The 21,363-nt window shown below is 42.0% G+C and overlaps 1 protein-coding gene across 5 annotated transcripts in view; it reads left to right on the top strand.

Moving 5' to 3' along the window:
* The window catches only part of SLC16A12 (solute carrier family 16 member 12), a 99,654-nt gene that overhangs the window by 23,999 nt on the left and 54,292 nt on the right, over positions 1 to 21,363 (top strand). For 3 of the 5 annotated variants that reach the window (XM_070780453.1, XM_070780452.1, XM_070780454.1), the window contains exon 2: positions 5,058 to 5,128. The exons of 1 other annotated variant lie outside the window; for it this stretch is intronic. The gene's annotated coding sequence lies outside the window, so the exon portion shown is untranslated. Of the gene's footprint in view, positions 1 to 5,057; positions 5,129 to 6,489; positions 6,591 to 21,363 lie in introns of all 5 variants that reach the window. One more of the 5 variants, XM_070780455.1, reaches the window with a different exon arrangement.

Raw genomic sequence — 21,363 nt, 5'->3', positions numbered from 1 at the left:
TATGATAATTCTACTTTTGACTCTTTGAGGAACCGCCACACTGGTTCTCATAGCTGCTGCACTGTTTTACATTCCCACCGGCAATACATAAGGGTTTCAGTTTCTCCACATCCTTATGAACCCTTGCTAACTTTTTTGGTTTTGTTTTTAATAATAACCATGGTAATGGGTATGAATTCTCAGGTTTGCTTTAAAAAAAGATGTATTCCATGGACAAAGCAGTCTGGAGGGCTACAGTCCACGGAATGGCAAAGAGTTGGACACAACTGAGCGACTGAGCACAGCACAGCTGCCCATTTACGTACATATATAATATTAAAAAAATTCAAAGAATTTATTCCACATAAAAACAGTGCTTATTAGTTGGCAGGATGTAAATATTTTTTATTATTGTCTTTTTTCTCTATTCTCTCCTTTTCCCCAATTTAGCGTGTATAACGCACATAATTTAAAATGTTTGAAACTCAGAATCAAGCTGTTTTAATTCAGAGGTTGACAGTAGCTCCTGTTTACCCTGGACTGTGCGGACTTCACGTGAGTCCTCATGCTTGTTGACTTTGGACTCGGTGCTGCCCCTGTCACGTTGCCACTTTGCAAGGGTTGAGGCCATCTGTAGATGTTCCAGCGCTGGAGGCCCAGCTGCCACACGTTCTTCTGTTCAGTGAAGCAGAAACAGGGCTTCTTGGCAGCAGATTAGACTACAGAGCCTGCTGTCACTGGGGCTTCCCTGGTAACTCAGCTAGTAAAGAATCTGCCTGCAATGCCAGAGACCCTGGTTTGATTCCTGGGTCGGCAAGATCCCCTGGTGAAGGGATAGGCTACTCACTCCAGTATTCATGGGCTTCCCTGATGGCTCAGATGGTGAAGAATCTGCCTGCAGTGCGGGAGACCAGGGTCTCCCTGGGTTGGGAAAATACCATGGAGGAGGGCACGGCAACCCATTCCAGTATTCTTGCCTGAAAAATCCCCATGGACAGACAAGCCTGGCGGGCTACAGTCCATGTGGGCACAAGAGTTGGACTCGACTGAGTGACTAAGCACAGCAGAGCACGGTTATCACTAGGCCTCGGCAGGTGGCTTTCTGGTGCCCAAGTGCGTCTTCCTGCCCCATTTGGATTTTTAGCACGAAGAAATCTCCTTTTTCGGTGTGTTTACTCACCAGGGTTATGACTGGTCATCTTGGTTGATTGCAAATGAAAGGGAAGGCTTCTTTATTTCCTCGTCTGTGAAATTATGTATTTTGTAATTTTCCAAAGAGTTTTAAGGCTCATAGCAAGTGCCTTCGTCAGCTTAAAAGGCCGTAAAGATTGCATAGGAATCAATTCAGAAAGAGTTGAAAGAAATCCTTACATGGAGAAAATTACGTTTATGAAAATAAGGCTTGTTCAGTTTACAATAATATATGTGAGAGAGAGTATGTTTTGTTTTTAGAGATAGAGTGATGAGCCAGGGAATAGGTGATAAGGAAAGGCACTAGTTAAGGGCATCTTTACAAGTGATTGACTGGTTTAATCAGTTATCAGTGACCTTTTAAGGGAGCTTTTTCTGGTCTGAGGAACCTTTTTTTTTTTTTTGGTTTGTTTTCTCTTGACATGATAATTCTGGCTGCCTTGTTTGAAGAATTTGAAGCAGAGTCAGAGAGACAGTTGCAATGGTCTTAACTTGGGCTGTTAGGACTTGTGCTGGTTTTGTGTGGCTACGAGAAAGAGTGGTAAGATCTGATGACTAAATTTGGGCCTTGTAGAGCTGGAAGGAGGTGAAGCTGAGGACAGATTGTATATCCCAGAGGCCCAAGAGTGATTTCACTTCTTAATCATTACATCTGGATAAGACATCTCTGTTCATCTCAACATTTCTTGTGCTTTGTTTTCTCCCAAACTTCTCAAAAGATAAGCAGACCCCTTGCCCCTTTCTAGCCTATAGACATGTGACTTGCCTTCCTCCAGAGCCTTTTCTGAGGGCTGCCATTCCTGTCCATCACTGAAGCACCAGCTCAGTGTGGCTTTAGTAGTCTAAATCATATGGGGACAATTGCAGACTCCCCTGCGAGCCCCTTCCTCCCAATCTCTTCTCCATCTGGCCAATGACTGCACACCCCCGCCTCTCCTGACCCACCTGGCCCCATGGCATTTTTCAGGTCACTGCCCATGACCCACCTATTTGCATCTCTTTCTTTATGCACATCTAGAAATCCACATACTCAAGGCGCTTACCGGGTACTCAAGGGCTCCCTTCTCTACCCTCCTGGACGTGAAATCACCTCATATTTCATCTACTTCATCCCTCTGTGCTTCCACTCAGAGAAGACACAGAGCCAGGAAGAGAGGTTCTTTACAAGTTAGTGTGATTTTACAGGGACCTTTTTATAATTCTAAGTGGAATTAGGGTACAGCTATGGATTAGCACTACATTAATTGTTTGTGAGTTTTCTTCTTTGCCAAAGCACATTTTGACCACCTTTTCAAATAAAACAAGGCTATGTGTATGTAATGAGGCTAGTCAAAGACCTACCACTTTAGGAAGATATTGCTAATGTCAAGGGGATTTCTCAGCGGTTCGGTGGTAAAGAATCCATCTGCAATGCAAGAGACAATGTTCTGATACCTGGGTTGGGAAGATCCCTTGGAGGAGAAAATGGCAACCTACTCTAGTATTCTTGCCTGAAAAATTCCATGGACAGATGAGCCTGGCGGGCTACAGTCCATGGGGCCTCAAAGAGTAGGATATAACTGAGGCACATGTGGAGAAGGAAATGGCAGCCCACTCCAGTATTCTTGCCTGGAGAATCCCAGGGATGGAGGAGCCTGGTGGGCTGCTGTCCACAGGGTCGCACAGAGTCAGACACGACTGAAGCAACTTAGCAGCAGCAGCAGAGGCACATGAGCACATTTAATGTCAAGGGAAAATAATATAAAAAAAAAAAAAGGTAGAAGCCAGTTATGTGAGAAACACATCATTTGATGGATTATCATTTAATAAGATTTGTTATAGGGAGCGCTGCGTTATCTTCCTTAATGCCTACTGTTTTGAATGACATGGGCTGCTTTGAGAATGTTCACCGGAGAGAAATAAATTAAGTATGTGTCTATTTGACAAGTTTCTTCTTACCAAATAGGAACTCCTTCCCTGACCTCAGCTTGTGGTTTTGATCTTGGTTAGAGCACACGTTTCCTACAAGCTTTGCTCCTCCATTGCTCCTCATCTTTTTAATCGTTGATGAAGAGATAAGAGAAAGCTGAGTGCCAACACTGTCCAGCTTCTTCGGACAGATGGAAGCCTAGTTGATACAAAGGTGGGGAATTCTTGGTCCTCTGCCAAATCAGTATTTATAAGCATTGTGTTGGCCTAGATCTGTAGCAGCCAACGTGATGTGGCAGCTGGAAACTTAAATACATGCTCCTTGAAGAAGTGGTATTAACTGTATCGAGGCTCGGCAGATGTACGGCCAAGATGATTGATGTTTCTTTGCTTCTGTTTTCCCAAGGGCTCCAGGCACTTGACACATGTTTGATAACCGTCCAGTGCACGGCTCTGAAATGCAAACTCCTGGGCAAGCAGCTGAATTCTGCTCGGGAGCGTTGCCCACCAGCTGGTGAATGCCGCGGTGGCCTTTTGTTTGCAGCTGGACCGGAATACTTGGGGGGGCACCAATCCTGCCTGAATTCCAGCATCAAATGGTGGTTGTGCAGGCCATATATTCCCTACACTGTCCTCACTGAAGCAATGCTTTCAAACAGTTAAGGATCTGGGCCGTGTGAATAGCCAGCCTAGATAACTGAAATGAGAAGCAGCACAGTAAGGATCACCTTGACTTCACTCATTTTTTAATCTCAATAAATATTTACTGGGGACCTGTTATATATTAGCATGTTCTAGGTGCTGGAAATCCAGCAGTGGATAAGATAGGCAAGATTTACCCCTGCTCGTAGAGCTTATGGCTTTGTAGTGAAGACAATAAAAAAATTAGTGAATGCAACAGCTTCCAAGAGTGATAAATGTACTATGAAGAAGATGAAAGAGCCTGATTTAATAGAGTTACTAGAGGTGGGGGGACAAGGGAGGTCATGCATTGTTACGGTGGGGAAGGGCTCTCTTAGAAAGAGACATTTGACCTGAGATCTGAATGACAAGAAGAGACCACCTTTTAAAGACCATGGGGGTGGAAAGGGATTCCAGGCAAGAAAGAGCAGTTGCAAAGGCCCAGAGGCAAACATGAGTTTAGCATGTTCAGAGAAAGAAGACATGGGAAGCTGCTTTAGCAAGACTGAGGGGAAGAGTGGCAAGAGGTGACAAGTGAAGCTTTAAAGGGGATCCTTCAAGGCCTTGTGTGTTGTAAGGAGGGTCGGTGGTATTCTCAGGCCAATGGAGAAAACCGCTGGAGAGTTTAAGAAGTGGCAGCGGGGGTGGGGGGGGTGGGAGGGGGCCGGGGGTGGGACGGGGGTTGGTCTGATAAAGGGTGCTGCCTTCCATTCAGTTATACATGTATGCTGCTGCTACTGCTAAGTCTCTTCAGTCGTGTCCAACTCTGTGTGACCCCATAGTCAGCAGCCCTCCAGGCTCCCCCGTCCCTGGGATTCTCCAGGCAAGAACACTGGAGTGGGTTGCCATTTCCTTCTCCAATGCAGGAAAGTGAAAAGTGAAAGTGAAGTTGCTCAGTCCTGTCCAACCCTCAGCGACCCCATGGACTGCAGCCTTCTAGGCTCCTCCATCCATGGGATTTTCCAGGCAAGAGTACTGGAGTTGGGTGCCATTGCTATACAGGTACAGTCCCATCTAAAAAGCCCTCCAAGGGACTTGCCTGGTGGTCCAGGGAGTAGGACTCCGAACTTCCATTGTAGGGGACATGGGTTTGATCCCTGGTTGGGGAACTAAGATTTCTCACATGCTATGTAGCATGGCAAAATAATAATTAAATAAAAAATGAAAAGCCTTCCAAAATGTGTCACGGTGCCTCCTGTAAGACTGATCTTGAGAATGTTAGTCTTACAACATAGTTTTTCCTGTGAGGGATGGAAGAGATCCTGCAGTGGTTAAAAGTCACTCTGTCTGAATTTCAGCCTCAAATTGAAGTTGTGGAGACTCTGGAGCCTGCACTCCAGGCAGGATTTAAACACCTGTGTGACCTTTGGTAAGTCATGCATTAATTTCTGTGTGCCTGTTTCCCCATCTTTACAATGGGCTAGTAGTTTTTGCACTCCCTTTGGTCATCATAGAGAAGATTAAATGAATGACTCCCAGGCATGCAATAAACACTATGTAAGCGTCACTATTATTACTGTTAGGAAAACTTGTATGGCTTTAGTCTAGTTGGTTTATCATTACCTTGGGGACATTACAGATCACGTATCTGGCTATTGTTTAGTCGATTAGTTGCGTCCGACACTTTGTGACCCCATGGACTGCAGAATGCCAGGCTTCCTTGTCCTTCACCATCTCCTGGAGCTTGCTCAAACTCATGTCCATTGAGTTGGTGATGCCATCCGACCATCTCATCCTCTGTTGTCCCCTTCTCCTCCTGCCTTCAATCTTTCCCAGCGTCACGGTCTTTTCTAATGAGTCAGCTGTTTGCGTCAGGTAGCCAAAGTATTGGAGCTTCAGCTTCAGGCTAGTTTTCCTTTATTGTCTATGTCTAGAAATTTTAAGGCCAACTTTTGTGACCTCCCTATAGGAAGTGGATTGATTTTATCTGTGTTAATATTCTCCCTCATTTTATTTTGTACCTTTGTCTTAGTCTTTCCTTTTTATATCTTATCCTTTAAAAATAAAATGTTCAGATGTTTTATAGATATTTTACGTATTATATATTTGATAAAAACGTGGTAGATGGTACACAGTTTTGCAACTTAATTTGTTCACGTAACTATTATATCTGGAACAACTTCCCTTGTCAGTAATTATACTTCAGCCAATGGTATATAAATTAGAGATCATAGCTAATGTAATTAATCTCAGTCAGTCGAACTAGAAATGTTACTGTATTTTTATTGGGTATAACAGTAATACTTGTTTCCTGTTAAATTTTCAAATAGTACAGAAGTAGGTAAAATGAAAATTGTACTTTTAGTTTTATCTTACGTAGGCTGTGTGCCTTTATAAATTTAGGATTTTGGGGGAATAATTACATAGTTCACATACATACGTAAAATATAATTCTGACCTCCATAGGAAAAAGTTACTTTACATCTGATTAGAAAGTGTCTTCTTTCAGAGAAACATTCTCTTAATGAAATCATTTTTTTTTTTTAATCTCTTTCTGATGTTTATCCCGGTCTAATCCTTAAATCAGTAGCTGCACGCAGGATAGCAATAGCATATAATAGGATGTGTGCTAGATGAGGAGTCAGGAAATCCGGAGAAAATGTTTATCAACATGGCACATGGCCAAACAGGGCAATTCTGAACAGACACAGAGTGTGTACTTTAATTAAAGTGCAGACTGGAGGTAGAGGCGCACAGGCCTCCTCTCGCTCAGTTCCCCTCCCTCCCCAGCTCACAAAGTGTCAGAACCTCCTGGGGATTCGGTGCTCAGCCTCCCTGACATGCAGCTGCAACCATGAAAGGAGTTTACTTCCTGTCCAGCAAGTAGAAAGGTAAGCTTAGAACCATGCTTTTCTCAGCTTTCTGAATCCCTGAGCTCCTTGCAGGTGGACCAGGCTACTCGTCAAGACATTGCTCTGTGGCTTATATGACTAGACAGGTCCGAGCGTTAGGGACGATGTGTTGGCAAGTTGGCTGACGTCTCCAGGGTTGTCTCCAGGGTTATGTAGTCAAGAGCCCGATAGCCTCTGTTCTCATCTCATTAATGGTTCTAACTTACTGTGTGATATCTATGAATTCCCTTTGTTGAGCATCAGCTTTTCCATTCTGAAAAATGAGGATCTTGAGCTACACCAGGGGCTGATCATGTCATGTCATAAGTTTTGGGACACAGAGTTGTTAGAATCTCCAGATTTTTAAAGCAAAGCAAGAAATCTGGATCGTTGTAGAATTGTCTGGTTCTTAAGTATTGGAAACTGGTTCTAATTTCTAAAAAATCAGCATGAGGGTCAAACAGGTCATATTGGGAGACTGTATGTGGCCCATGGATGCCAGTTGATCATGCATGCCTGATCTAGTGACTCCTAGGGTCTCCTTAGAACTCTATTGATCTGTGGTTTTTGTCTTCTACATGTGTCTTGATTCAGTTTAACATTGATGAACTGGCTTCCCTTCCAGAATTCAAACTCCAGAGAAAGTGAATGAGGGGTGGGATCAGAGAGTGGGCCTATGTGGGATTTTCCTGTATCCAGTGGCATAAGAATGTGGATAAGTGGGGCAAGGAGGCATTATATGGTTTACTCTATGCAACTCTATGCTTCCTAGGTGGTGCTAGTGATAAAGAACCCACCTGCCAATGCAGGAGACAGAAGAGATAAGAGTTCCATCCCTGGATCTGGAAGATCCCCTGAAGAGGGGCATAGCAACCCACTCCAGTATTCTTGCTTGGAGAATCCCATGGACAGGGGAGCCTGGTGGGCTATAATCCATGGGTCGCACAGAGTTGGACATGACTGAAGCAACTTAGCACTAAACTATGCCACTGTGAATGCAGCTTTCTTGAGAGAGTGACCCATTCTCATTGAGTGAGGAAGTAGGGAAGTAAAACACGGTCCTCTAAATTTTCTTAGTCCTGAGAGTTACCGTCATTACAGAGGTAAGAACCAATCAGAAACATTATTTAATGTTCTGGTAGTGGTGGTGAGAATAATTGTAATTTATACTTTTTTTTTTTGCTCCAGAACACTTTTTTCTTTATAATGGATTGATTATAACCCCTAGTTTCTGATACAGTATCAAAGTGGATTTATGCAGAGTGCATTTTCTCTTGTATTTTATGTTATTTATGTTACTTATTTATAATATTTTATTCCTTTTGCCTATTTATCCATCCTTAATCCAACTCTTTTTTTCCCCTCTCAATATCTTAATGCCACCAATCAGGTTAAAGATAGCTCTTAAATTTCTTGCCACTTGAATAACAAATACTTAAATCACTAAGAAAACTTTTGCTTAGAATTGATCATATCCTTTTGGAACTGAAAATGGAGTCCAACTGCTGCTCAAGAGCCAATAGAGAGGCCAGGTTGGTGGAAAGGAGAGTTTGCCGTATTTTGGAATCCGGCAATCGGGGAGGAGGGCCGACTTCAGTCGAAAAGCCGATTCCCTCCACCCCACTGACAACCAGTGGGCAAAAGCCGTGAGAGCCACAGGGAGAGGGCTACATGCAGAAGCAGCACCGTTAGCTCTGACAGTCATTTTGAAATAGATCATCGGTGGTCTAATCCAGCGTCATTTTGATTGTTTTGGGTAAAGTTAGTCTTCAGTTCCAGGGTTGGTTTGTTTCCATTTTTTTGAGGCCAGTTCTCAGAACTGTAGCAGCTTATTTATGGCTGCAGTCTGGTCATCATGCAGTTAACTTCTTCCACATGGTGAGCATTGTAGTATCTACAGGGCAGCTCACAGGATATGGCTCAGAATATTATCTTTAGCCCTTGAGGAGAAACTAAAGGTCCTTGACTTTGCTTGATGACTGAACTATTATTTGGTCTCCTTTGATTGTTTTCTTTTGTTCTACATTTTCTCACTTTGATTAAACTTATTCTTTGGCATAAGTTTTTCCACAGACAAAAGGCAGATGGAGGATGTGGAGGGCAAAGACCATAGGGTCTTGCTTCATTTCATTTTTGCTTTTAACAAAAAGTTTAACGGTCAGTCTTATTGGTACCCCCCACATTGTTGCCAACTACCCTCACTTTACGACGCTGGTTCAACCAGACAGCTCTCCTAAGAACCCTTTATGAAGGTGGAGAGTGGAACAGTTCACAGAGTTCTATGAAAGTTTGAGGGAGCTAGTCTCTTCTGGCCCTAGAACTTTGCTTCAGTTCAGTTCAGTTCAGTTCAGTTCAGTCCAGTCGCTCAGTCGTGTCTGACTTTTTGTGACCCCATGAACCACAGCACGCCAGGCCTCCCTGTCCATCACCAACTCCCGGAGTTCACCCAAACTCATGTCCATTGAGTCGGTGATGCCATACAACCGTCTATCTCATCCTCTGTCATCCCCTTCTCCTCCTGCCCTCAGTCTTTCCCAGCATCAGGATCTTTTCAAATGAGTCAGCTCTTCGCATGAGGTGGCCGAAGTATTGGAGTTTCAGCTTCAACTTCAGTCCTTCCAATGAACACCCAGGACTGATCTCCTTTAAGATGGACTGGTTGGATCTCTTTGCAGTCCAAGGGACTCTCAAGAGTCTTCTGCAACACCACAGTTCAAAAGTGTCAATTCTTCGGCTCTCAGCTTTCTTTATAGTCCAACTCTCACATCCATACGTGACTATTGGAATAACCATAGCCTTGACTAGACGGACCTTTGTTGACAAAGTAATGTCTCTGCTTTTTAATATGCTGTCTAGGTTAGTCATAGCTTTGATTCCAAGGAGTAAGCATCTTTTAATTTCAAAACTGCTTATTGGTCTTCTAACGTGGCTGCGATGAGAATGACTGATCTGGAAAATGCAAGCAACCACTAGTTACAAAACCAGAGGGACTAGTTATATTTTCCGTGTTTTGCTCTTTTTTATTTTTTCCTTTTCTAACTCCACGGAGATTAAGAAATAGAACTTTGCAAATATCTTAGAAGATACTCCCCCTTCAGCCCCACTTCTTGTGTGCTGAATCTCTTTGATCACATTTCCTTCCCCCAGCTAGGTAGCCACTGTCTTATGTTTTGTGGAATTCACTTCCTTGTTTTTCTTTATATGTTTATCATTTTTGTGTACATCTCTAAATAATACAATTTAGTTTTAATTTTGTGAAATTCATGAGGATGAAATACCACTGTGCATAGTATTTGGGGACTTGTTTCTTTCACTTATTATTAAGTTTCTGAGATTCATCTGTATGGGTGCATGTTTCATTGCAACTTGGTTTTCCTTTGTTCCAGTTACTGATATTAGTAGACATTTGGACTTTTCCAGTTTGGGGTTTTCACAAAAGATGGCTGCATAAACACTCTCATACACATGCTCTCATACATTTGTATATGCATTTCTATTGATACACACTTAGGAGAGGTCATGTGGAAATCCTGTCTTTAACTTTATTAGATAGTGCCAAGTGGTTTTCCAAAATATTTGTATCCATTTACACTTCCACTAATAGTAAGTGAGAGTTCTCATTGCTCTACATCCTTGCCAACACTTGAGATCACCAGCCTTTTAAAATTTTTTGTCAGTGTGGTGCATGTATGTTGGTATCTCATTGTGTGTGTGTGTTTGTGTTTAATTAATAGACTTTCTTAGAGCAGTTTTAGGTTTATAAAAAATTGAAGAGAAAATACAGAGTTTCCATATACTCTTTCTCTGGCCCCACATGTTTTCCCCTTTTATTAACATCTTGCATTGATGTGGTATATTCAATACAGTTGATGAACCAGTATTGATATGTTATTATTATGATTTTGATTACTGGGTCAGGAAGATCCCCTGGAGAAAGAAACGGCAATCCAGTCCAGTATTCATGCCTGGAGAATCCTAAGGACAGGGGAGCCTGGCAGGTTACAGTCCAAAGCATTGCAAAGAGTTGAACACGACTGAAGCAATTTACCAAAGTTCATAGCTTACATTAGGGCTCACATTTATCTCGTGTTTTAATTTGTATGTTTCACTGCAGATAATGTTGAGCATCTTTTCATATATTCACTGGCCATTGGATTTCTATTTGTGTGGATTGTCTGTGCAAGTCCATTTTCTATTGTATTGTCCTTTTAATCATATTGATTAATAGGAATTTCTTTTATATTCTTGACATAAACCCTTTGTGGGTTATATCTGTTGCAGATATATTCTGTTTTCTGTTTTGTCTTTTAACTCTTTAATCATATCTTCTGATTTATAAATTTTAATGCAGTTAAATGAATCAGTGTCTTCCCTTCGTGCTTAAGGCTCTTTGAGCTCTGTTCTAGCATTCTTTCCTTACCTCCAACTCATGAAGGTATTATATTCTTAAAGCTTAATCATTTTGCCTTTCATATGTTGTTGAATTGACTTTTGTAAATGGTGTGAGATTGGGAGCTGTAAGGATTTTCATTAACTTTGTTGGATACTCAAATGTGGGACATGTTTTTATAGTGTTTTTCATCACGTATTTCCTCCTGTTTCCTCTGTTATGGGGACACCTATTATTTGACTATTTAATTTTCTGGACCAATGTAATTTTCTTATTCTTTCTCTCTAGTATTCTCTATCTTTGTGTTTTTGTCTACTTTCTGGGGTATTTCTGCAACTTTATCTTCCAGTCCTTCCATAAACTTTTTAATTCCAAGAGTCATATTTTAATTCCAAGAGTTCTTTTTTGGTTCTTTTTATAGCCTACCATTTCATGCTTCATTTTTACACTGTTTTCTTTAACTTTTTGAAGATACTAACAAAAGTTGTGTGTTTTCTTTTTAATTCTTTCCTGACCTTTCCTTTTCTTTCATGCCCTCAACTGTCATGATCCTTGTTTCCTCTGAGTTGACTTTTCCATCCCCCTCCTGATTTCCCTCTATCCTAGCTTATACTAGAGGCTTTCATTATCTGTGATCTGTGGTTGTCTATTCATTCAAGAATGAGGTGCTAGAAAGCTGATTGGGTGGAAGAATTGGTGAACTGGCAAGCCGCATTGTGAAGAGGGGCTCTGGATCCAGCAGTATTGTAGAATGTAGTTCCTGCATCTCCCAAATTAGTACCTTCGCTCTCAGTGTGGTCAGTTTCTCCAAAGATATATCTCAGTCTTTTGCCCCGATATTAGAAGTTTGGCTGGTGGTGTTCTGGGAGTTAAATGAAGCACAGGTTTTGGGACAGAGTGTTTCACCTTTCAGTATGGTTTTCATTTAACCTGTGTGTTGTCATATTGGGCTTCACCTTCCCCCTTCACCCCCAACTGTATCTGCAGTTTCCAATATCATAGTGTGCAGTGTTTCCAGAGTAAACACCATTTTTTTCTCCAGAGAAGGGGAGACCAATTTTCTCATGGTGTGAGGGGGAGAACTTTTAAAGAAAGTTTTATTGAAGTATCAGTGTGCATGCTCAGTTGTGTCTGACTCTTTCTGCCCCATGGACTATAGCCCATCAGGCTCCTCTGTCCATGGGATTTCCTAGGCAGAATGCTGGAGTGGATTGCCATTTCCTACTCCAGAGATTGAAGTATATAGTTGATTTACAATGTTATATTAAAATTTCTGCTGTATTGCAAAGTGATTCGGTTATATATATATATATAAAATATACACATATATGTATTCTTTTTCATATTATTTTCCACTAAGATGTGTCACAGGATACTGAGTATAGTTCCCTGTGCTGTACAATAGAATCTTGTTGCTTATCTATCCTATTTATAAAATAGTTTGCATTTGCTAATCTCAAACTCCCAATCTATCCCTGTCGTAACCCTCTCCACCTTGACAGCCCGTGAATCTGTTTCTCTTCTGTAGACAGCTTTATTTCTGTATTTCAGATTCCACATATATGTGATATCTTATGGTTATTTGTCTTTGTCTGACTTATAGCACCCCACTCCAGTACTCTTGCCTGGAAAATCCCATGGAAGGAGGAGCCTGGTGGGCTGCAGTCCATGGGGTCGCTAAGAGTCGGACACGACTGAGCGACTTCACTTTCACTTTTCACTTTCATGCATTGGAGAAGGAAATAGCAGCCCACTCCAGTGTTCTTGCCTGGCGAATCCCAGGGACGGGGGAGCCTGGTGGGCTGGCGCACAGAGTCGGACACGACTGACGAGACTTAGCAGCAGCAGCAGACTTGCTTCGGTTGTAATAGTCTCTAGGTCCGTCCGTGTTGTTGCAAATGACATTGATTCTGGGGTGGGTGGGGAGGAGGAGAACTTTTAAAGACTTTCTGTCTATCCTGTTTTTAACCACATTTGCTGCCTTTAAGAAATCCTCTGTTCCTCCATTTCTGACTCTTCCTGTGATTCTGCAATTGGCTGACTCCTTATTGTATTCCTTCCCTGCTGGCTTAGGTTTCAGCGTTCTCTGGCTAAGTCCTATACCATCTGTTCATTTATTTCCCAGCTTCCAGTGTTTGGTTCACATTTCTTATCTGCTGTCATCATCTCTCCTGTTCACTTTATCTTTGTGACTTGTTTCTGTTTTTTATGCCTTTACCATCAGTGGCATTTTAGGAGAGAGCAAAGATAAACATTTATATTCAATCTGTAGTAAATTGGAGTCTGAATGTACCACAATTTATCCAGCTGATTCCCTGCAAATAGAAACTACTTCCAGTGTGTTTGTAGTTACAAGTTGTGCTAATGCACCTTTATCCAAATATACTAGAGCATTTAGGGGAGTGTTACTATATGACAGATTCCTAAATAAATGTAGAAGTACTGGGTCAGAATTTAAGTTCATTTAAACTTTTGCTAGATGCTGCAAAATATCACTCCAAAAAAATCGAACCAACTAATATCCTATCAACAGTGTAAGATAGAACATATGTTTTTGTTAATGAACTAGCTATATATGTCCTCTTTGATCCTTGACTGATTGGTTTCATTGTCAGATTTAAAATATTTGCTTTATGTAATAATTCTGGCAGATTTTCATATTATATAATTGAAAAACCTGATCCCAAACATTGCTATTAACAGTTCTTTAAGAAAAGAAAAAATAGTGTGTGGATGATTGAATTTGTTTGCTAACAGGAATGGAGCCAATATAGTTACTTGGATTTTTTTATTTCTACTGTATTTCTGTAGCTCTCAATGCTTCAATTTCCCAGGCATCCAAAACTTTTAGCATTAGGGGAAATGGATTGATTGGTACTAGTCTGTTTTGACAAAATTACTTTAGTGAGAACCCTGCATTTAAAATATCTGCTGTATGTTACAGACTCATTCTTCTGAACCTCCTGGTTCTGATGATTGCTGGCTTATCTGATTATTTGAGTGTTTAAGCCTATAAAACATTGGTGGTGCTTCCCTGGTGGCTCAGACAGTAAAGAATCTGCCTGCAACACGGAAGACCTGGGGTCAATCCCTGGATTGGGAAGATCCCCTGGAGGAGGGCATGGCAACCTACTCTAGTATTCTTGCCTGGAGAATTCCACGTACAGTGGAGCCTGGCGGGCTACAGTCCATGGGGTCGCAAAGAGTTGGACAGGGCTGAGAGACTAGGCACAGCACAGCTACACAGACAGTACAACTATATGGGATGGGGAGCCAAGCTGAGGAATTGAAAAGATGAATTTGACATCAAAAAACTAATCAGGAGCTTGGGTGCAAATAATAGAAATAAAAGTCAATGTGACTATAAGCAAAAACTAATTCATTTATTCACTGAACAGAGAGCTCCAAGGGTGGGATTTAGTTAGGGCTGATTCAAATGTTTACACAGTTTCAGAAATATGTATTTATCTCACTCCTTCTCTTTCCTGGGTTGACTTCATTTTAGGTGGGGTGTCTCCCAGTGGAGACAAAAATGGCCACCAGCAGCTCACTGTATCCATTCTATGACTTGGAATCCCATGCAATGAAGGCACTTCTTCCCAATTGTTCCAGCAAATGCTGCAAGGCTGACTCTTACTGGTCTAGTTTGGTTCATAAGTCTCTGAATGAATCATTGTGCCTCTAACCAGCCATGCCTCTCCAGGAACATGTAGGTTCCCAAAGCACACTATCTGAGAATGGGTAAGATTCCTGATGGAAAAATGAGATGCTGTGGTCTAAGTGATTTGGCCTGGATGCTGGGCAGAAAAAAAAGAAAAAACAAGATATGACCATTACGTCCTCTGTTTTCCTCACTAGATCTCTGAGACTTAAATACAGTAATAGTTATGGATAGAAAGTCCATTGCACTGTACAACAAATGTAAGTTATTCTTTTATTTTATGGATGTGCAACCATGACAAAGTAGTACAGACTTACTAAAATAAATTATTTATAGACAATTTTTGCTAATTCATTTAGGCATGGCTGGGTTGTTCCCACTTTTGTGCCTAAACTGCTCTTCTCTCTCAGGCCACATAAGATAAAGGATGACTTCAAGAGAAAATCAATAATAACCTTTAGTGGATAATCTATATACATTTATCATCATCTTTATAGAGTCTTATTTAAAGTGCCTTGGTCAATGAAGTACTGATCATGATGGATTGCTCTATTTTGCTATATTATGGTTATGGTCAATTAAGATATGTGCAGCTTTAAAACATTAAAATTGCCCTTTGGTTCTTTTGTAAGTGTGACACCACAAACAGATGGAGCCAGTGGGAGGACATGGATATCATGTTAGCATCAAAGTGTGACAGCAGCTTCCAAATATCTTCCCTCTTGGTCTGGGAAACCTATTTTGATACAATAAGTCCCCACATACACATGTTCCGAGAGCTCGTTCATAAGTCCAGTTTGTAAGTCCAACAGTTAGCCTAGGTACCCAGTTAACACAATCGGCTCTATGTGCTGTGTTTATAATACTTTTCATACAATAATACCGAAAAAGCAGAAAAAATAGACATTTTTAATCTTACAGTACATAACCTTGAAATGTACAGTGGTGCAGTAGAACAGCTGGCACACAGGGTGGCATCGAGTGAACAGGCAAGTAGAGCTGCGGACTGGGGGAGGGAGAGGAGGTGGGAGCTGGTAGAGCCGAAGGACTGTCAGCAATAGGAGACGGAGGTTGAGCTGCAGTTCACTCACGCCTAATGTTGAGGGAATGCACGCTTACAACTTTGAAAGCTGGAAACTTGAATGATCATAGGTAGGGGACTTACTATATTATCTATGAATTGGTCTAAACTTTTCCTGACTATTTCTACTTCAATTGGTTTTGCCTCCGGAGATATTTTGTAAAATTTTTATGGGTCACAGTGATACTCTTATTGATGTTGAACAGCCCTCCTTTGTGGGTTGTATTGAAACTGCAACTCTTTTTTTTTTTTCCCCATTTCCCATTTTCTCTTTAAAACTTGTTCAGTAGAGAATAGCCCACCACTATCTCTGGATGAAAACGTGAACGGTTTCTGTAACTTTCTGTTCACTCTTGGTCACTTCAAGTCACACCATCTCAATTCGTACATCAAGGCTGCATATTGTCACTCTGCTTATTTAACTTATATGCAGAGTACATCATGAGAAACGCTGGGATGGAAGACGCACAAGCTGGAATCAAGATTGCCGGGAGAAATATCAATAACCTCAGATATGCAGATGACACCACCCTTATGGCAGAAAGTGAAGAGGAACTAAAAAGCCTCTTGATGAAAGTGAACGAGGAGAGTGAAAAAGTTGGCTTAAAGCTCAACATTCAGAAAACGAAGATCATGGCATCTGGTCCCATCACTTCGTGGCAAATAGATGGGGAAACAGTGGAAACAGTGACAGACTTTATTTTTGGGGGCTCCAAAATCACTGCAGATGGTGATTGCAGCCATGAAATTAAAAGACGCTTGCTCCTTGGAAGGAAAGTTATGACCAACCTAGACAGCATATCAAAAAGCAGAGACATTACTTTGCCAACAAAGGTCTGTCTAGTCAAGGCTATAGTTTTTCCAGTGGTCATGTATGGATGTGAGAGTTGGACTGTAAAGAAAGCTGAGGGCCGAAGAATTGATGCTTTTGAACTGTGGTGTTGGAGAAGACTCTTGAGAGTCCCTTGGACTGTAAGGAGATCCAACCAGTCCATCCTAAAGGAGATCAGTCCTGGGTATTCATTGGAGGGACTCGATGTTGAAGCTGAAACTCCAGTACTTTGGCCACATGATGCAGAGAGCTGACTCATTAGAAAAGACCCTGATGCTGGGAAAGATTGATGGCAGGAGGAGAAGGGGATGACAAAGGATGAGATGGTTGGATGGCATCACCAACACAATGGACATGAGTTTGGGTGGACTCCAGGAGTTGGTGATGGACAGGGAGGCCTGGCGTGCTGCGGTTCATGGGGTTGCAAAGAGTCGGACACGACTGAACTGAACTGAACTGAACTGAACCCACGCAAATTATAAAAATGTAAAATTTAACTTAATGATGTCTTACCTTCTCCCCAGGCAGCACTGCTATGAAGTTGGCTGTTTGGAGAGGGAGAGGGAGGCATCATCCTTCCTTCTTTTTTGGACTAGTGTTTCTTTTCTCCCAGCTTGTTGTAAAACAAAAAAAAAAAATTGAGCTCCACTAGGGCTTAGTTCAGTCGTTGAGGAGATTAGGAGATGAGGGCACAATCTTACTTGGTATGTACGCTCTTTATCCAGGGGCTGGTTTCATTTTAACTTAATTTTATTTTTGCTTGTCCCTCTAGGCACAAGCACGAGGCATGAGGTGCTTCCCTGGCTGCTTGTAACCCCCTCAGTTCTTGGCTCTCTGATAGTTATGGACCCTTGCCGTGCATGAGAGAACCACTTCCCCTTCCTAGAGACCCTCTTGGGTGGGACTGTGAGGGCTTCCCAGGTGGTCCTAGTGATGAAGAACCTACCTGCCAATGCAGGAGATGAAAAGGATGCTAGTTCAATCCCTGAGTCGGGAAGATCCCCTAGAGGAGGGCATGGCTATCCATTCCAGGATTTTTGCCGGGAGAATCTCATGGACAGAGGAACCTGGAGGGCTTGCAAAGAGTCAGATAAGGCTAAGTGACTCAGCTAGCATAGATAATGGCTCCAGGCAGCTTTTTCCACAGCAAAGTCTGTCATGACCTGTGGGAAACTTTCCTGGATCCCTGGAGTCCTCCTGAAGAAGGGAACATGCAGTTACTATTGCCAGAAGGGGGCAACTCTCCTCTGTGCCAGGGTCAGAGTCATTTTCCAGCTTCTCTTCTGGTCCCCTGGGCCTGGAATCTGATCCCCCTCCACTGTGCTTTCAAACGCAGAGTCCCAACTAGGCCCTGGATTCCTTGACACCCTCGTTTTTCTAAGCATGAGATAGGGGTCGAGCCATCCTCCATAAAGAAATTGTCTCTTAAAAAAAAAAAAATCTTCTTTATTTTCTGAAGCTGCAACATGGCTTGCGGGATCTTAGTTCCCCAACCAGGCATTGAACTGGGGCCACAGCAGTGAAAGCTCTGAGTCCTAACCACTGTACCATCAGGGAATTCCCCAAAAGCCTCTTTTTTAATCTTCACTCTCCCAGCCTTTTTGTATTTTCAAAGCTGAGTGAGGAACCCAAGAGATGTGAAATGAGGTTTTTTGGTGTAAATTCTGAAGATGGTCATCTGGCTCATCACAATATAATTTCACATTAATTTTATATCATTACCTCAATTGAAACTTTGAGGTATAGTAAAAATAAAATTTTATAGTAAATAAAAAAACATAGTTATTGTCTCTAGCTACTGGTAAGGCATCCTGAAAACCTTTGGGATTTTCTGAGCGATTGGAGTGTACTTTGTTATACTTAGTTGTCTTGTTTAGTTGCTAAATTGTGTCTGACTCTTTGCGACCCCATGGATTGTAGTCCAAGGCTCCTCTGTCCTTTGGATTTCCCAGGCAAGAATACTGGAGAATGAGTTCCATTTCCTTCTCCAAGGGATCTACCTGACCCAGGGATCGAACCAGCATCTCCTGCACTGGCAGGCTGATTCTTTACCACTGAGCCACCAGGGAAGCTCTTTTAAGCACACCTGAGTTTATGCTACTGAGATAATTTTGGAGGGGGGCAGTGGCAGTTGGAGGGGTGGCTTGATAGCCTCAGGGTGGGGCTGGTCTCCAGAAAGACTCAGTGATTAGAGGATTTGAACTTTCAGCCCTACTCACTCATCTCCTGGGAGAGGAAAGAAGTGGGGCTGGAGACTGAGTTCTATAAAAGCTCTTGAACTAGAGATTCGGAAAGCTTCTAGATTGGTGAACTTGGCATCCACTTGCTGGGAGGGTGGCACACCCTAACTCCACAGACAGAAGCTTCCAACTCAGGACCCTTTCGGACCTCGCCCTATGTATCTTTCTATCTGGCTGTTCATCTATATCTTTTATAATAAATCAGTAAAAGTAAGTAGTGTTTTCTTGAGTTCTGTGAGCCATTCTAGCAAATTTTAGAACCTGAAAAGGGGGTGGTCACCCAGAAATCTAGTTGATCAGCCACGGGTACGGGTGCCCCAGGGCCTGAGACCAGCATGGGGCAGTCTGGTGGGCTGAGCCCTGTAATTTGTGAGATTCAAGCCCATCACTCTTTGATCTATTTCTCTGCTATTGAAGAAACTCCCTACTTTTTACTTCCTCTTCACATGGAGACTTCATATCTTGAGACACTTTAGTCATCTGACTCTTCTGAGATTGAAATATATATTATTTGCAAGTGAACAGAATTATATGCAGCATTATGGATGCTGATGTTTGATACAAGCAGGATTATATTTTTCAGTGTATTCCACTTTCTCCTTGATGATGACCAGCAATTATACTGACTTTTATGATCATAAAAGGACATTGGACTGATATCTTTAGGGGTGAGTTAACAATAACTTTTATACCTTTTTTCAGCATATTTGAAATAACAGACCTTATTAAATATTCACAGGTATAAATACATGTAGTAAAATATTGACTCAAAAATATAGTGTGAAATATATATCCAATTGATATTATCCTCTTAAAAGTAGCCTTAGGGACTTTTAAGGTCAAGCTATCATGGTTCATTATATTTTAGAACTTTCATTTTTTGAAGCTACTTTAAACTTTTAATTTATTCTTTGAATATCCTCAATAATGTCTGGTCTTCAAGAAGGTGAATATAATTTTTGGAAACATCAAAGGTCATTGGGAACCAAGTCTGATTTGCATTATTGATGATCAAATTAGGCAGTACTTTGGGGTCAAAATACTTTGTCTACAAAATGGTGAGCATGAATTCCTTATTTAAATGACCTGGATTTGAAAACAATACAAAGAGTAATTTCAAAGGATTTTTCAGTATATAATGCCATTGTAAAAATAGTCAGATTTTTTAGAGATGAGTATTTAAAAGTAAGAAGTACAGTCACCCTTTCTTTTCTGTCAAAAGACTCCTTTCAAGAGGCTTGTGCCAACAGGGGTGTAAGTTGGCAAAGTGACTTCCCAGTCACTTTGCGGATGTATCAGTTCCCATTTCTGACTCTTGTCACGTCAGAGCTTCTACTTATCCTAATATCGTGCAGAATAAGTTCAACCAGATCTTGATGTCTCTGGGTATACTTTGTGTCTTGGTCCACCATGAGCGCTCAGCATCCTGGTCATTCTTCCTCCGAACTTCTTTTATTTTTTTAATTTTGTTTTTATACTGTGGCACCCGGAGTCTCATTGCGTCCTGCAGGATCTTTTGTTGTGGCACACCGACTTTCTAGTTGTGGCACTCGGGCTCTCTAGTTGTGTCGCGTGGGCTTCAGAGCGTGTGGGCTCAGCGGTTGGCAGCGCACGGGCTTAGTTGCTCTGTGGCATGGATGCCCTTAGTTCCCCATCCAGGGATTGAACCTGTATTTCCTGCATTGCAAGGTGGACTCTCAACCACTGGGCCACCAGGGAAGTTCCCCTGCTTCCTTTTCATGAGGGAGGTAATTCTTTGAAAATCCTCCAAACTGCTCAGAGAAGGAGTGTTTTTAGATTTCTGAGGCATCCTTTGGTGGGACTGTCGGTTTGTTATCACTGCCGCTGTCTCAGTCATGGGCATTGCAGTGACCCGACTAATGAAAGCCAGCTTGTTTTCCAAGTCTCACTGAACCCCTCCCATCGCCTGCCAGTTTGGAAGGGATGGGTTTGGCTCCTAAGCCCTTATTAGCACTTTTTATAGGCACGGCATTAATTCAGAAAGGACAGTGAAATTCTGACGTATAAAACTGTGGTACCATGATGCCAAGCTGCACTGATGCTGAAGTGCAGGTATCCAGATACCATACTTTAAAAAAAATTAATTATTTGGCCACACCAGGTCTTTGTTGCAGCATGTGGAATAGTTAATTGTGGCGTGTGGGATCTAGTTCCCCACCATCAATTGAACCTGGGGCTCCTGCCTTGGGAGCATGGAGTCTTAACCTCTGGTCCACCAGGGAGGTCCCTCAGATCCCTTTCTGAATGACTATAACTAATGTCTGTGACTCTCCTAGCACAGTGGTTGGCTCACAGATAAGTGCTCAAAAAGTAGTGTCTGCTGTTGTGGTGATGATGTTCACCTATGAAATTAAAATGTTGAGTTGTCTTTTTTTGCTACACCATCCTGGGCATTTCCTTTAAACACTCAATGCATCAGCCGGATGTTATTTCCTCTTAGAGGAGCCTTGCTGCCTTTCCCCAGGATGGCGGTGCTCACTCAGAGGAATCTGACCCTTTGTACCGATCCCACCGAGCCCAGGCCTCCTTCCCAGCCAGCTGTCAAAAG

The sequence above is a fragment of the Bos indicus genome, chromosome 26, assembly GCF_029378745.1.
Source record: "Bos indicus isolate NIAB-ARS_2022 breed Sahiwal x Tharparkar chromosome 26, NIAB-ARS_B.indTharparkar_mat_pri_1.0, whole genome shotgun sequence".
Taxonomy (NCBI): Eukaryota; Metazoa; Chordata; class Mammalia; order Artiodactyla; family Bovidae; genus Bos; species Bos indicus.
This window is presented reverse-complemented; position numbering and strand designations above follow the sequence as displayed.